The following is a 16,464-nucleotide window of genomic DNA, read 5'->3' as shown; positions in this document are numbered from 1 at the left end:
AAAATGTCTAGATGAAGGAGATGGCATTAAAAAGCAGGCAAAGTCTGAATAACTGTCACTGTAACCTGTACTTTCCAGATTATGGACTTCTGTTTTGTTGCACAAACTTCTTTCCATATAACACAATCCTTGCTAGGCACTGAGACAGATCATTAGGGGAAAAAAACCAAAACAAACCAACAGAATACAGTGATATTCAAATTGTATTAAATATAAGGTGTTAATTGTGACAACCCAGAATTTTAAACACTTGACTTTGCAGTCACAATAATGTTATTACAAATTAGTCGTGTTTGGACAGAATCTAGACAGATAATTATTCTCATAAATTAGTGTCTATAGAAACACTGAACAAAATATGACTTTTAAAAATATTTAAACAATAAATTTAGTGGTCTTAGATCCTTATATTTTATTTGAAAAAATACTTCTATTTTGAACAATGGAATGTTGGATTTATTAATGCTAACTATTTACTAAATATTAACCATTCTCAAAGGTGAAAATTTTTCCAAAGCAAATGGATTTTTGTTTTTGTCAGCTACTCATATTAGAACAAGTAGAGCCTCATTGAAACAGGTTCTTAATCTGCATTAAATTGAAAAGCTGCCAGCAAATACCATTCAAAAGACAGGGCTATTGATATCAGAGTATGAAACAGAGGTTCAAATCCTGTTGTCCCAAACTTGTTCACAAGAGAAGGTATTTGGTCTAATTAGAGAAAGATGAAGATGACTAGAAGTACAGGAATGTAATGACAAGCACACTTAAAAGCATTTAAAGTGAGATATGAATAGTTTCTGTTCAAGTTTTGGTACAGGTTTTTTGATGGAACATTCTTGAACAGCTACAGAGGAGCTACTGAACAGTCCATCCAGCTTCAACTGTTTGTAGGTCAGGAACTCCCCTGAGCCAAAGGTAGAGATCAAATAATCTCTAACAGCCTTTTGTGCTTTGAAAATGTGTCCACTAACCTTGCTGTCAAACTTGCTGAAGAATACAGCATGATAATACAAAATAAATTGTGCAGAGTTTCATGCCAAGTTTCAGGATTAGCTGTGATGCAGAACAGATGAATTTTGGAAGCAGGATTAGATAAATTACCTCATTAAGCAAGTTCAGATTCCTTAGGAAAAATACTGGGGTTAAGACAGAGTGAAGAATTCTGCAATAGCAGAAATAGACATGCACAGTGTCAAGTCAGTACTAGAATTAGGGGAAAAGGTGAAAAAGCAGGATTTTTTTATCTCAGAAAAATCTATCCAGATTTAGGAAATTCTGACTAATTTCATCAAATGACAAATGTCAATAACTTTGGATAGAATGCAGATTTTAAAAATTCCAAATCTGCTCTTTGCTTTCTGAGAAGCTAAAGACATCCAACATAAATAAAACTGCTATAATGCCTGCCACCCACTCCATGGCATATTAAATATTTCAGATGAGACAAGGAAGTTTTTAGGATGCACAGTTCCATAGTGTCTGTGCAAAACCAGATGAGAACTATAGCTCCTTTTCCATACATTAGGATTTGGCACTAAGAATGTGATGGCTCCCTTGCATTTCAGAGCACTTTTACTTTGGAGCTGCTCTGCTGGGAGCCTTGAAAGTTATCACTGCATTCAGAATCTGCCCAACACAAGTGGAAGTGCACTTCCAATTTAAGCTTAGCCAGCAGACTGTGTTTAATGCACAAGTACCATGGATTAAGTTTGGAGAAATAAATTGAAAACAGAATAGGGAGTAGATGAACGAAAGGGAAAAGGGCCAAATTTTGGAAGACAGTTAAAGATTAGGTTAGGTAGTTCACAAGAGAACACTGAAAGGAGGCAAATGTGTGATAAATAAGAACTAAAAAAGTAATTTTCTTTGAGAACACCAGTTGCTTGTATAAGAAATGTATTACAAAAACTGCAAGACAAATTCTGTTTTATCTTATAGCAACATATAATCATGCATATGTGCAGCTTCCCTGGAAGCCTATCTGCAGGTAATTTTCTCCAGAGAAGCTAGCTCACAACATTTCTGCTGCTTTTAGCTGCTGAGAGTTTGGAGCATGGAGTATTATTCTCTTGGTGATTAAATATTTCTATAGGAAGCCCACTGATAGTGAATCTATATTTCAGTTTGCATTTTAGCTTGAGTTAAAGGCACCACATTATTCTAAGTTAGAGAACAGCACTGCTCCAGACATTTCAAGCCCTACCACTGTATGGTTTGGCACCCTGAGGCAGATGCCACTGGATCCCAAGAATGGATGCTTTTCAACTAGGAGATGTGTACTAGTTTTATTATTCAATTAACTGAGCTCCATGAATGCACTTGGCTGCCTATAAATACCAATGTGCTGTCACAGCTCAGGGCTCAAAACTGTTGGAGAGGATATAACTTATTTCATTCTCATAACATGGAATATAAGTGATTTACAGAATGGACCATGTGAGGAAGTTCAGCATCTGCCTACAGTTTCATATTTTCCAAACAGGAATCACTTTTAATTATAGAGCCATTTCTAGTAAATCTCCAGAGTTATGCTCCTGGTGTGCCCAGAAGGATTTCCTCCTCAGAAGGGAATTGTGGCCACAGTAACTCTGGGGGCAGGAAGGACAGGGAAGATGACACAAACAGTGGAATATTTCAGACCAAAGAAAAGAACCTTTTTGTGTTAAGCAGCTGTAACCCATCATGTAAGGCAGGGAAACTGAAGAAAAAAAAAGACTGATTCCTCCAAAAAGATGAAGCTTGGTTCAGCTAAATGAATTTATGGACATGTAGTGAGGCAGAACAATAACAAAAGCAACAGGTTGGACTAGGTTAAGGTATTTCTGCAAAAATATTCACGTGACCTAACTTGATAAATAAGTAAGAGAGAAGGGAAAAATTGCACAAGAAGGAAATTTAAAAATACCTGAAATGTGGGAGCAAGTATTGAGCTTGTTAATAAAATATGAAAATACAAACAAAACAAACTTGTCAGTAAAACAATTTTCCCTCATTCACAACCTGGGTGCTTTCTTCCTTAATCTAAATATTCAATCTTGAAGAATCAGAAAAAATCTCTAAATAAAAGATAAATAATTGAAAATTGGAGGTGTTTTCATATTCCCAGCATTGCTTTACTCAACCAAGAGTAGTAAAATTGTAAAATAGAATTTCTCTTAGCTCAAAAAAAAACTCTGTAAGGATGATGTAAGGAGAACATATTCATATGTTCTTGAAGAAGGACATCCCATCTTGTTTTTAATTTGTGTTGATCAAGGAGATCAATGCCTGGAAAATGGACAGTGCACAAGAGATTCTTCATTAAAAAATTGATTGTTTACATGGGTGTCACTTGTGAAGATTGAAATGTCTGGGGAGGCCTCCCTTTCACCCAAGAATTTTACAGACCATCTTTAAACTGGTGTGTAGACAGGAAAGAATTTAGAAGGAATAGCCAAACTTGACTGACTGAAGGCCTGGGACAAATCCTGACAATACTCACTCTCCAAACTTACACATGGTTGCACTTGTGAAGTGATGGCATTAGTGAAACATTCAAAATTCTGCAAATTCAGAAAAATAACCCAAAGGAAGCTGGTTAATTAAGCACACTGTCATTTCCTCACTGGGACCAAGACACCACAGTACACTGACCCCTTCAAAGAGCCACTGAAAAAACATTGAATACTTCTTTGGCAAGATAATATTCCTCTGCTAAAAATATATATAAAATTGTGGTTCTCTGAAGGTACTAAGGACAGAGGTGTCATTCAGAAATCCTAGCCTGCCTTTTAAATCAATCCTGTGCTTTAATGAGTTCTCTCTTTTGCCTCTCAAATAACTTCTACATTTCTACACCTAGAAATGCCTTAGAGTCTACATCAGGCAGCACCAGCAGGGAAATCTCATCTCCTGAACTGGCTTTTCCAAGCTCTTCTCCACCAAGACCCACCACAGGCAAAAGCTTCTAGTGTTTCACTTATCATACTGCTAAAACAACCTAATTCCACAAAGCCCACAGAAAACCTGGTTTTGCATGCCAAATAATTTCATCATTAACTGACACTTTCCAAATGTCAGTTCTGAGAGAAACAGTCCAGCAACAATTAGGCAATTCAACATCTGATTTAAGGAATAATCATTTTCTCATTATCTCAGCATTTTCATGATGAAAATCCAAATCTATTTCCATCCTATCCACGTCACACTAGAGAATTCTCCCCCCCCGTCTCCCAAATTTCTTTTAGAAAAAAATCAGGAAAGGGTATTTCTAGTTCATCCCTGATATGGAACAGCAGGAGTAGAATAAGAACATTTTGTTCTAATTCATTACTAGAAACTAAAATTGCAAGTCATACATTATTCTAGTATCATGGAATCTTTGAACTGCAATAGGCTAATTCTGGTCTCTGTGTTCCCTCTTCCAGGGACAGAGATATTTCTACTTCTCACAAGAAATGGAAAAAAAAAAGATAACTCTGCTTTCTTTGTCAGTAGTCACATTTTTTACTGAACAGTTACTTCCCTGCTCTCCAGCAAGGAAAGGCAGTAAACCACCTGCTACACTGTCAACACACACCAGAGCATAATTTTGTTTATGCCTGGATTTAAAAGCTGCAACAACATCAAAACACTAATTTTTCCCTACTAACAGGAAGAACACTTGAATCCAAAGTTCTCAGAGAGATGCACATCAACTCCTGCCTATAACCATTCCTACAGATACCAGTGGAGAAGTTGTGTATGCTTAATCACTGTAAATTTCAGATAGTGCAAGTCACTTCCCCATGGAGAGTTTAGATCTCTCCTGTAGCAAGCCAGCAACATCCTCTGTGTTCTGTGTTAAAGTTCTAATAGTGATGCTCAGCATCACAGGGACTCTGAACATGGCTGAGTTGAAAGGTGCACAAACTCCTTCTTCAGTGCTGAAAAATGTTAAATCATGCAGTTGATTCCTGGAATGGTTTCCTTTTTTCACCCAGCCTAAACAGGAATTGTGAAATATGGGTACATACAGATAAACCTCCTGTAATGGGAATGCAGCCCTTTACAAATCTGTAGTCAGTGAGTTTTGGGGGGAGTTCAACAGCTCTGCAGAATTTCCAGCCACCCTACTCCCTCTTCCCCAAGCAAATTCTTGTCTCACTGGTTATGCCAGAAGTGGCTTCTCTCTTTACAGAAGAACTTCCATTTCTTTTGCTTTAATTAAGATTGCTAACCTTCAGGTAATTCTTAATGTGTGAGAATATTGATTCCTTTCCAGAGGTGTGGTAAGCACCAAGACATCTCTAGGTGTTACAAGTCTCTGTGAAGCTCTGAAAAATGTCCCAAGCAAAAAAACCCAAACCCATCCATATCACCACAAGACATATCCTGCTGTGAAAGAACCCATTGCCTCATCTTTTAAATTTATTTGGTTTTCAAATGGTCCACAGAGAATCTAATGCTTTCCCATTTAATTTTCCCATTTTAATTTTCCCCATCTGTGTGCAAGATCCAAGAAATGGCCAACAGTGCAGGTAGGTTATTCTGACAGATTTCCCCAGGGATCTGGGAAGCTTTGCCCTCTTTGAAACTGCTTGATGAGCCAGTCCATACTCCACACATGCATTTTGTGCAGGACCAGTAAAACAGAATTTGACATTCAAAACATAAGCAGAAATTCCTGGATCACCCAATTTGAACATAAAGCACAGTGCTGAAACACTGTACACAGAATCTGGAGTACCCCCAGTGGGAATTTTGGTGTCAGCTGGTTCTAGCTCTGCTGGCTCACACTTGGCAAAGTCAACCATCAGGATCTGTTACTGCAGAGCAGGAATATTCAGCAACTGATCATGGTGACATTGTTCTTCAGACCTACACAAACTCCAGCAGGTACAATCTCTTCAGGAATTTTCTTTTAAAATAACTTTCTCTGCCTAGGAGATTAGTGTGACTTCTGAGCTCAAGTTCTACCTGTCTTACCAGGTGAAAGCATCACATCCTAACAATCCAAACTTCTACCATGGGCAGACCACATATTTAAGAATTCTCCTTATCCCCATCTATTCTCCAACTGAGAACTTGATTCCAAAGAAAAACATGCTGTACTCCTCAGCCCTTTCAGAGACTCCTCTCAATTGTTTTATTTCTTGTGCTTTTTAAAGACAATTTTCCTTAATTCCAGTATAAAGATTTTGAGAATCCTTCTGGTTTTAGAGAAGGTATTAGATACTTTTTTCAAGTTTTAAGAACTACACTGTTGAGTAAATTTAGCTCTTCATATTCCAAAATGACAAGAGTAAGTGAAATTACATCATGTGAATTATGAAGTGATAATGTCTTTAGTTCTGCCCCAATCAGAAGTGCAACTGTTTCAAGCTTGCAATAATCATGTTCAAACATATTCAGATTATAATTACTTTTCTTCTGATAATGATACCCTGTCTGATTGGATGATTACCTATTTGACTTTGATAAGTCTCAAGGTCAAAGAAGATAATTACAGACATCTGTTTTCTAAGAAAAATAAACTCTTGAAAAATAATATTTAAAGTGACATCTGCAAATAAGCATTTTAGAAGCACGCTGTTAATGTGAAAGTCACAGGCAAGCAAATAAAACAACAAAAGCAAATTTCAAAGCTACCAAGTGTTCACACTTCATTTGTGAATGTGCAAGTTTTCTTTGTTACTTATGTAAGCATAAATAACTTCAGTCTGATCAGAACACTTTAAAGTAAATGTTAATCATAAAAATAAATTAAACTCAAGCAGTACATATTCCATACATTTTAAACCATTCCTGTAGGCAACATCTGTTTGAAAAAGAAAATTGTTTGTTTAACCATTAAAAGTGGGTAGCAGGTTATGTACCTTACCTGTCTCTACTTCCAAGGAAAGAGAGGGAATTGTATCCTGCAATAATAAGGCAAAGTATTTAATTTCCTAGCATACAGTGATCAGAATGGACTCACTTCTTTGCTTTTAGCTGTCATGCCCTCCAGTGTCCTGATCCACAGTTAGAACCAAGGCTGTGGAATACTGAAGCATTAATTACTGGCAAACACAAATCTGGAGCAAAAGGCACTTGTGTTTGTTTCTGGAGGAGGAAGAGGCAGAAGAGCTACAGGACTTACATTTCTATAAAACAAATACAGTTCATTTGCATGCTTTGCCTTGTGCCCTCTACAGCAGTTTTCTCTTCAGGCAAGTGGGCACAAAAATACTGTCAAACCAAGATACTCTGCTCAAACTAATAACTTGTCCAGCCTCAGCCTTAACCAATTTCTCCTATTTCTTCTGCATCAACAAAATCCCGTAGTTTCAACAGCTCTTCTCCACAGCAGACACTCAAACTTTAAAACAAAAGCCTGCACATGAAGGTCATCTACAAGAAGGTAGATTTAAATTTATATTTTCTAAAAGTCAATAGTTATACTTGAGGACTTTCTGGATGCTTCCCAGTGATGCAGATCTAATTCATATAATTCAACAAAAACCAGAAATCACCATAATCTACTAAAGCAATCTTCTGACAAAATAAGCAAACATTCTCCTCCTGTTCAGTTTCAATATAATCACATCAAATATTCTGTTAGATCAGTACACACAACCAACCATTTATGTTGACCTGTAACCTTGCCAGATTTATGGAACTTCACATTGCAGTAAATTCCTAAATTCTCATGCTTAGAACATGACTAGTGAAAAGAAATCAAGGTGCTGTAACTTATCTTAGGGAAGTCATTGACAACATTAGATTCAGGATGCAATCAGTTAAATGGGCTAAATTTTGTGCATTGAAATATTAAATCAAAAGGTCAGAGACCTGAAAACTTAGATTCTATTCCCCAAAAGAATAGCCACACAGCTCAATTTAATTTAAAAGCACCAAAAAATGTCCTGATCTAAAATCACACAGATGGAAAGTAGGGAGAGGTAGGTGGGTTTTTCTACATTTCTTGAAAATCTAAAAATCCTGACAGTCACACAGTAGTGGCTACATCTTTTTGAGGTAAAGTCTGATTTACAGGACTGTGCTGTAGCCCTAATTATTTTAGAAGACACCTCTCTTTTGAAATAGTCTGCTTTCAATTGGCAAGGAAATGAGATGCTGAAAACAATTGTATTCAAACTTTGCTAATCCAAATTTTAAATCTTCAGTAGAAAACTGAAAGGCTTTTTAAACAAGTGCAAGTGAGTATTTACCAAGTACTGGAACAGCAAGAGCAACTGAACACCAAATGAGAACAGAGATGACCAGTGGGATAAATTAACCCCAAGTAAAACTGGTATAGTTCAAATATCAAATAAATTGTTCTTCAGAGCAGGGCAAATAGTCTAAACAGATGAACCAGAGAGATCTTAGGAGAAGAGAGATTCCCAAGTGAGAAAAAGGGAGAACAACACCAGACCTTGCCCAAACTTACCCTAGACATTTTTATCAGTGATACACTTGGAGTGTCTGTCTTCTGAACTCCTAGTGTCTCACTGTGGAAGCAGAGTATTTTAACTGGTAATAAACATATTTACAAAATATAGTTAGGAAATTTTTGAACTTGAAGTTAAAAAAACTCCAACAAATCTCTGGCAATGATCAACAAATGGCAAATTCTTGCTCTTGATGTAGATGCCTGTTGCAATAATTTCACAAAAGGGAAGCTGCAATTCAAGTACATTCAATTTTAATTGCAATTCCTATTGATATTTTTATTGAAATAGGAATAAAATTGTATAAAATGGCCCCAAGAAAGGATGAGTTAAATGCTATTCAAGTCTCTCAAGTGGCACTGAACTATGGGTGAAGTCAAAGTATCACTCAAGCAGCAATCATTATAATAGCCATCCAAACATTATTTCACCTCATGAATATTAGATTTTCTTTCTTCCATAAGCAACCTAAGCAAAGAATAGGTTTCTGGGATCCTCAAAGATAATTCAGGAGAAATTCCATTGCAACACAATTGACAGGAAAAGAATTTTCATTTCTCTGATTATTGCAGAAGACCTTGTCTGACTCCTTGGACTGTGAAATCTTACCAAGAGTGTTAGCAGAAAAGAAGTATTGTGTCATCTACAACCTTGCATGACAGGTTACATGATTTTGGAGCTCTTTGTATTCCTCCCTTTTCTTACACCACCTACTGCTCTTCAGGAACAGAAGGAGCCACACATTTATTCAGAAATGCAAATCTTGCTTCCCCTGGTATAAATCTGTTGGGCTTTGGGTTTTTTCCCTTAAGTAGCAAAGTCACTTTACCTAATGGGTTCCCAGGCCTCAGCACTGTTCTCTTGTATCTAAAAATATCACAACATGCAACTGCAACTTTTGTGAATTCAGGACTTATTTGCATCACCTAACCAAGTAAAAGGAGCAGCAATCAAAACATTCACTTGTGCAGAGCAATCCATCCCTCACATTTTCAACAAGATTTCACAGAGAAATATTCCAAGCAAGTTCTCCATGCTACAGGTTACCTTTCACATGAATTCATAATTATTACATAGAAAAGATTGTTTGGGGACCATACAAGAAAGATGCCCAGTAACAGAATATAGTGATGACTAACTAGGACTCAATGCTTTGTATCTATGAAGTGTAATTTTGAGACAATTATGTATCTTTTTAATCACATAAACCAATTTCCATTAAAGCATTATTCCATGGATTGAATGTCAGAAGAAGAAAAGGCCCAGTTACTATCCTTAGATATTCCAGAGAGCAGCAAATTCTGTGATCACTTGTTTGCCAGATTCTGTCTGCACTCTTAACTAATAAACTGCTTTACTTGTACCTGAACTGGGAGAAAATGATGTACTTGTTGCTCCAGCCAATAGCATTTTCAGTAAAAAACACTTAAAAGAACCCAAACATTGCTATGAAGGAAGGAAGGAGAATCAAACTTCATTAGGAAAGTGGTTACTGTCAGCAGGACACAGGGTTGGTAAAAACCCATAAATCAGAGCTCAGTTAATAATTTAAGCCCAATCTGTTGCTCTGCTGGAGTTTGAGGCACAGGTGTATCTATTAAGTCATGCAGGGCCTGGTTAGTTCATGAGAATCATGATCTCTAAGGGTGGATGCACAACACTCCATCAATGTCACCAAGGATCCTGATTTGAGAAACACCAAAAAAAAAAAAAAATAAAAAAAAAGAAAAAGACCAACTTGCACCTTATGATCAGATATATGCCATGCCATCTGCCTGTGGTATGCTGACATATGAAAGCAGTGCTAAAAACCTTTTACAGTTTATTCTCTACCTCTTTCTTCTGTCTTTTCACCCTCCCTCCCACTTCCTCTGAAATTAACAGCTTGACAACTGTTTCAATAAACACCTGCTTGAGACAAACAACCTGTACTTTCCATTAGAAGTTAATCTGTTCAGCACAAGCTGATGACCTGTGTGTCTTTTATGTTCTTACTGGATAACAAATCTAAACTATGACTTTTCTTACCCATCCACACAGCTGAAACTGATTCTCATCTTGATTACCACAACATCCTTTTCCTTGGCAGATGCAGTCTTGTCTGCCTTATTTCATTCACTTTCCATCTGTGGTTAAGTATCAGGTACAACAAATATAAACAATAAAATTAAAGAGGTTCACAGTTTCTTTGAAAAAACACTGCAGGGCAGAGCCTGAAGAGCTGCCCAGTAAAGCTCAAGTCATATTTGTTACAGAGGACTACACTTAGGTAAATTCTCCTGGCAAACTTTTTCATTTCTGAAAAATTTCTGAAATTGTTATATTTCTAGGTGGCATTTCTGGCAAAATGTTATTTAAGATATATTTTGTCAGAAATCAAACACCTCAGAGCTTAGGAAACTAATACAAAGCATTTTTACAGGGTTGTTGGCACAGCTGTAAGCAAATTTCACAAATTGCTGCACTCCACATCAAATCCTGAGATAAGTTCTACTGTGAAGGCAACTGTGGTACAGGAAAATTCAGCATTACAAATGTTGCTTATGTTGGCTTACTGAGCCACCAAACCCCTTGCATTCCAAATATTTATTTGTATATCCAAAGGCCAAACTTTTAAAATCTGTATGTACAGGTGACAACTGCATCACTTAATCAAGCCTCATCACACAAAACTGACTTCACATAGGGATATGTGCTGTGGATATTAGATTCACAGTATAAAATGCTAAAATTAGGGGTGAACAACAAAAAGCAGAACTAGAAATGCTGAGGTTTTGTTTCCTTGCTCTGTGTGTAAGAATTCGTTGCTGAGTTTTGTTACTCTGGCACTCCAAGAATCAAGCAAACATTCCCACCAAAACAGGAACCTTCATAGATTTGCTCAGTTCCACTTTCTACTCTGCTCAGAAATACATTCTGTTAAAAAACTCAAACTAAAAAGAGCCAAAACCTTACAAGAACTGCACATAGATGTTGGGCATATTTAGCAGAGTGAAATGCAAATTAACTACCCTTGGACTCCCAATTTTAATAGATGTATTCCTAGTATGCCACAAGCACCATGTCAGCCTAGCTCACCTTGGTGAACTGCATTGTGAGTGTATGAGAACACTCATTGCCCCATCCATATTTTAAAATCAATGCCACTGTATCAAGGCAATGATTTAGTAAAATGTACTTCTCCATTAGTTACTGGTAATTGGAAGCTGACCTTGCACTCTGCTGACCCAAGCAACAACTGCCACTGCAACTTCAATTTAAAAAAAAAAAAAAAGTCTCTCAGTCAGACTTCTTCAAATAAACTGAAGGAAATGCTTCCTTTAAAAGAAAAAGAAAACCCCAAAAAAACCCAAAAACACAATTAAAAACCCCACAATACTGATATTGATGCTTTCCAGTTCAGAATACACCAAGAAAATCCCTTCTGGAGGAGTCAAGTCTGGTACTACATCCTTTAGCTGATACCCATGGGTCCATCTTTGAAATTTACCCCAAATAACCATGATTTTGAATGTTAATTGAAAGATATCACCCTAAAACCCCTCACATTTCATGCCACACTTGCTATGGACCTGGAGAGGGGAATCTTTGTTAAATTTAACACTTTATGCAGCTTTCCTTCAAAACCAGCTTCAATCTAAATGGCAAGGGGCCCACTTCCAGACACTTATTTAGGGACATTACAAAATGCCTTGGAAATATCTTCCCTACTTTTAGTAGAGAGGATCATTTGCCTACAAAGCAATATATTTTAGAAAATTCTTAGATAATCAAACAAAATAGCTGTAGAGATCTGAGGTCCATGCATGTGCAAAAGCATCCAACACACAGAGCATGAATAATTAGCATTAATGAATGTCAAACTCATCATTGAAGCCTGGCTGTTGATTCACAGTGCTGGAGTGTGGAACTACTGCTGCATTGGGAACTAATACAAGGAAAGGGACTGAGGTCTATTGCTCTAAAGTCAAAGATGAAGGGGATCTCCTGTGAAAGATAGTATAAAGAAAAAAAAAAAGATTACTCCTTTCCCCTTTGTATGGCAAATACACCCTCTCACAGCTTGTTCTTACTAATGAGAAAAGTACTGCAAAGAGTCACATCTGAGAAGATGCTTAGATGGGTTTGTTTGCTTCCTAACCACAATTTTGCTAAGGGTTTGTCAAAGGAAAAACCATGCATGTATCTTAGGATCTGGCTCTTCATACACTAGATAAGGAGAACTAATAAGCCCATGGTTTTTTCTTTTATAGTGAATCCATGGAATTTAGGAAAGCTCTTCACCCATTAATTTCTTGCACATGCAGCCATCTGCACTTTGTCTGAAACTGTCCCAGATCACCTCTAAAGTTACTGCATTTCATTCCCAAAGGGAAAACCCCATAATAATTATAAAGCAAACTTAACTTTGCCCCATGAAGATATCATTTCATGTTAAGTTGTTCAGTGTAGTTTTCCTAAAAAAAAAAAAAAAAAAAAAAGGCCAGATTTCCACCCCATCCCTCTACCCAGGTAGTAGGATCTTGCCTTATATTTCTGATCAAAGCCAAAGAAGCTGTGAATCACAGCACAGAGGCGAGTGAAGGGCTTTTAGTTCCTCCCCACATTTACAGAAATTTCTGCTGAGGCACAGACACAGGAAAGCTTCTTGCTGCTCTTTCATTTGCTCCATTTTTGGCCCATACCAGGTAATCCCATTATTAGACATGCAGCTTCTGAGAGCCACTTTTTTTCATCCCCAAAGAGGTGTTAGCAGCATTAATGCTGATGGCTGAAGAGCACAAAGGTCAAAACAACCCAAATATTATTCTTTCAGGTTGAACCACTTACAGAGTAACATTTTTGAAACTTGGATTTTGGCATTTCTGTCACAGCTTCATTCTTTCCCTCTTGAATCATTTACTTGGTTTGGAAATTGAACTTAATTAAGTTCTTACTGTTTTCTCTTTTCCCTTGTCTTAGGTTACAATGCAAGACATAACCAAAAGTAAGACTCGTGATAAAACTAAGATCTATGCACAATTCTACTAAAATCACTGGGAAATAACATATCTTTAGGGGAAAAAAACCCAAAAACAAAAATATGTCCAAAGACCACTTCTTTCTCCAGAAATTGTTTTTATCACATATGGAAACATCTCTCACTCTCAACTGAGACTTCCCTGTTATTGTATTGTTATAAGTGCTATTGATCATCAAGTCCATTAAATGCATTAATCCCATTAAATAATTCATCTCTCCAGACCAGCTTTAGCCACAGATGCCATCAGCAAAAACCCTCCAGGAGACTTGTACTAAAGAAAAGCCAGCATAGCTGCAGCTCAAATAGACAACATCCAAAATAAGCAAGAAACAAATGACTGAGCAAATGTGTTACATGACTGCATTCCACTGCAGGTTCCTCTAGAAACCAGAGGTGTGACAACAGGAAACTAGAGATCTTCAATTGGGGTATCTGAATGCAAGCAATAATAATATTTATTAAAGTATAGGGCTTTAAAAAAACATGTGCACAGGCTTTATAATTCTTTGACACACCTTATTCTGCAGAGCACTGCAAGTGAGGAGCAGCAGCTTGTTCATGTGGTTTGGCCACTGTTTCAGCAGAGAAAATGACAAATGCCATATCTGTTTCAGCTAATAAATCATCACTTATTCCAGGCTTGGAATTCTGCCTGGTACTCTGGACCCAATCTTCATGAGTTGCACATTACAGGGCTATGAAAAAGCCAAAATTCTCTATTGGTACACACAGAGGACCCAAGACCAGCACATGCAGCTGCCACATGACCCTCTCCTTCAAAGCCTGCAGCAAGAGCAGGCAGCCTGGTAAGAATATCCAGTGAAGTTCATCAAGCCCAGAGCAGGCAGGATTCAGGCCATGAAGAGAGCACATCTGATTTTGCAAAAGAAGTTTGAAATGGTGAAAATGCTTTGTGTGTCTCCCCTATTTTTTCTCCTGGTAAGGTTCTGAGAAAAGCTGCAGAGGACACCCTGTTGGGCTGTGTACCAATGTCTGCCTTGCTGCTGCAGCATGAGGCACTTACTGTACTCCTGAACCAGCCCTAATTCTCAGGCAGCTCTGAAATCTGTACTTAATCCACATTGCTGAAGTACTCAAACTGGAGATCTCAGCACTTAAACTGCTGTGCAGAAAGTTATGTCTGCATTGAGACCCACCCACTTCTGCAATCCTATTACAAAGTAAAATCTATTAGTATTACATGCATTTAATTGTTGGCTAATCAACAAACTTTCTTTGGATTAGGCCTTCCCCATCCATTTGACAATGACAGTTTCAATGGCCACACATTTAAAACCTGAAATGTTTTCCATTTAAGGAAATGAAGCAGCAAACAGGTCAGCTGGTTACAGACCTGGAGGGGCCTAGGGATGCCCAAGAAGAAGGAAGAGTTCCTGTGTGCTGGGTCACACTCACTTCAGAAGGATTCTAGTGGTCAAATATATTGCCAAAAGCAGAAGGAACACACACCCTGGGATAGGAGAGGTTCTTCCCAAAGCTACAGAACTCTGTATTCCAAAAATACGTAGGAAATATTTAGCACAACTTTAGAGTATTGAAAGAAAAAAAGTCTCTCATCATTTTCTACACTGATACTTCTGGTGAGCTAACCAACAATTTCCTAGTGTCTTTAATGAGCACTGTGAAATATTATCAGAGAGGCAGAAACTGCTTGAAGCCTGTTCCTGAATTACTGCCATCTCTAGAATCATGGATCAATGTACTGAAGCAGAAAGGGCTTTCATTCAAAGAGAAGAGCAGATAGATCATTCCAAAGTCCTGAGAAGAATCCTGTTCCACTGTACATATCCTGAAGCACCTAGTTAAGAATGATGATGTATCAGATGAAAGAAAAAGGAATGGGAAATGGAAGAGCACACACTAGTGAAATATAGATAGGTTCACCCATTGCCCAGTCACTGTCTGGTTTACACAAGAATCATAACAGAATTAAACTTTAGGAAGTATGTGAAGCTGTCTGAAGCAGTAGATTTATTTTTTATTCTCTTTTTGTTTTTTTTACTTAGAAGATAGATGTTCTCCAAGTCTAGAAAGACACACAACAGGAAATCTGAGAGGGTAGAAAGTACAAGTGTGAAGCAAAGTGGGTCTATTTTAAGACATACCTACAAGACGTTATGAACAAGTCACTCATTTTGAGCGAGCAGATCCAAATTAAAAAAAAATTACTCATGCAGGAAAGAACAATATGCATGCATTCATAAAAATCACATGCAGTAAATCAGAGGATGTGGGCAGTTCTGGATGGCTCTTAGGTGGCAGTTTTGGATGCAGCATTTGCAAATAATGATGGGCATGTGCATAGCACAAGCACCTTGAAATCTATCTCAAAATTTGGTCAATCTCAACCACAGCATGGCTTGTAAGTACATTAAACTAGTGAAGGGTGAGTAAGAAAGGAAGCAGAGGAAAAAAATAAACACTTATGACACTTACTAACAAGTATAAACATACCTCAGCTTACAGATGAAATCTGTGAATAACACATTTAGTACACTTCTGTTACCACCTTAGAAAACTGCTGCTCTGCAAGTAGGTTACTGTTCCACAGTGCCAGCCCAGCACTGAACATCCTGTGAACCCACTGGTAGGATTAGTGCTTTATTAGCCTGCACTAAACACAGGCCACAGCTCCTTCTGCCAAGGTACATTAAAAGAGAAATGGACTGGCAGCTGCCATTTCCTAACAAGGCATGTAATTTTAAAATGCTGTGGTTTATATCAAGTGGGAAAGTGATATATTGGATGCATTTTAGAAAGTTTTAAGTAAGAAAAGTAATTCCAAATACTGCTCTTTGCACAGAGCTTTTTGTCTTACTTGGGAAAAAATAAAGATCAAAAGGATTAATTTTGAGTTTGTTTCTAAATACATCAACTAAAAGCAGAAGAATGGATTTTGTAAGAATCCAAAACATAGTTTTCTTAGTTCAATGTTGCAGCAGGCCTCTCATCAGGGGTAGAAATGATCCAAGACACAGGCTCTCATTCAACAAGGTGAAAAGGATCTTGGTTTTTTATTCTTTA

The 16,464-nt window shown here is 37.4% G+C and overlaps 1 protein-coding gene across 1 annotated transcript in view; it reads right to left on the bottom strand.

Annotated features, from left to right (window-relative positions):
- MAML3 (mastermind like transcriptional coactivator 3) overlaps window positions 1-13,076 on the bottom strand; it is a 237,366-nt gene extending 224,290 nt beyond the window's left edge. Inside the window, exon 1 of the mRNA XM_079306289.1 lies at window positions 13,008-13,076. The gene's annotated coding sequence lies outside the window, so the exon portion shown is untranslated. The remainder of the gene's footprint in view (window positions 1-13,007) is intronic.
- Between the last annotated feature and the right edge of the window lie 3,388 nt (window positions 13,077-16,464).

This window comes from Erithacus rubecula (assembly GCF_903797595.1).
Source record: "Erithacus rubecula genome assembly, chromosome: 5".
NCBI lineage: Eukaryota > Metazoa > Chordata > Aves > Passeriformes > Muscicapidae > Erithacus > Erithacus rubecula.
This window is presented reverse-complemented; position numbering and strand designations above follow the sequence as displayed.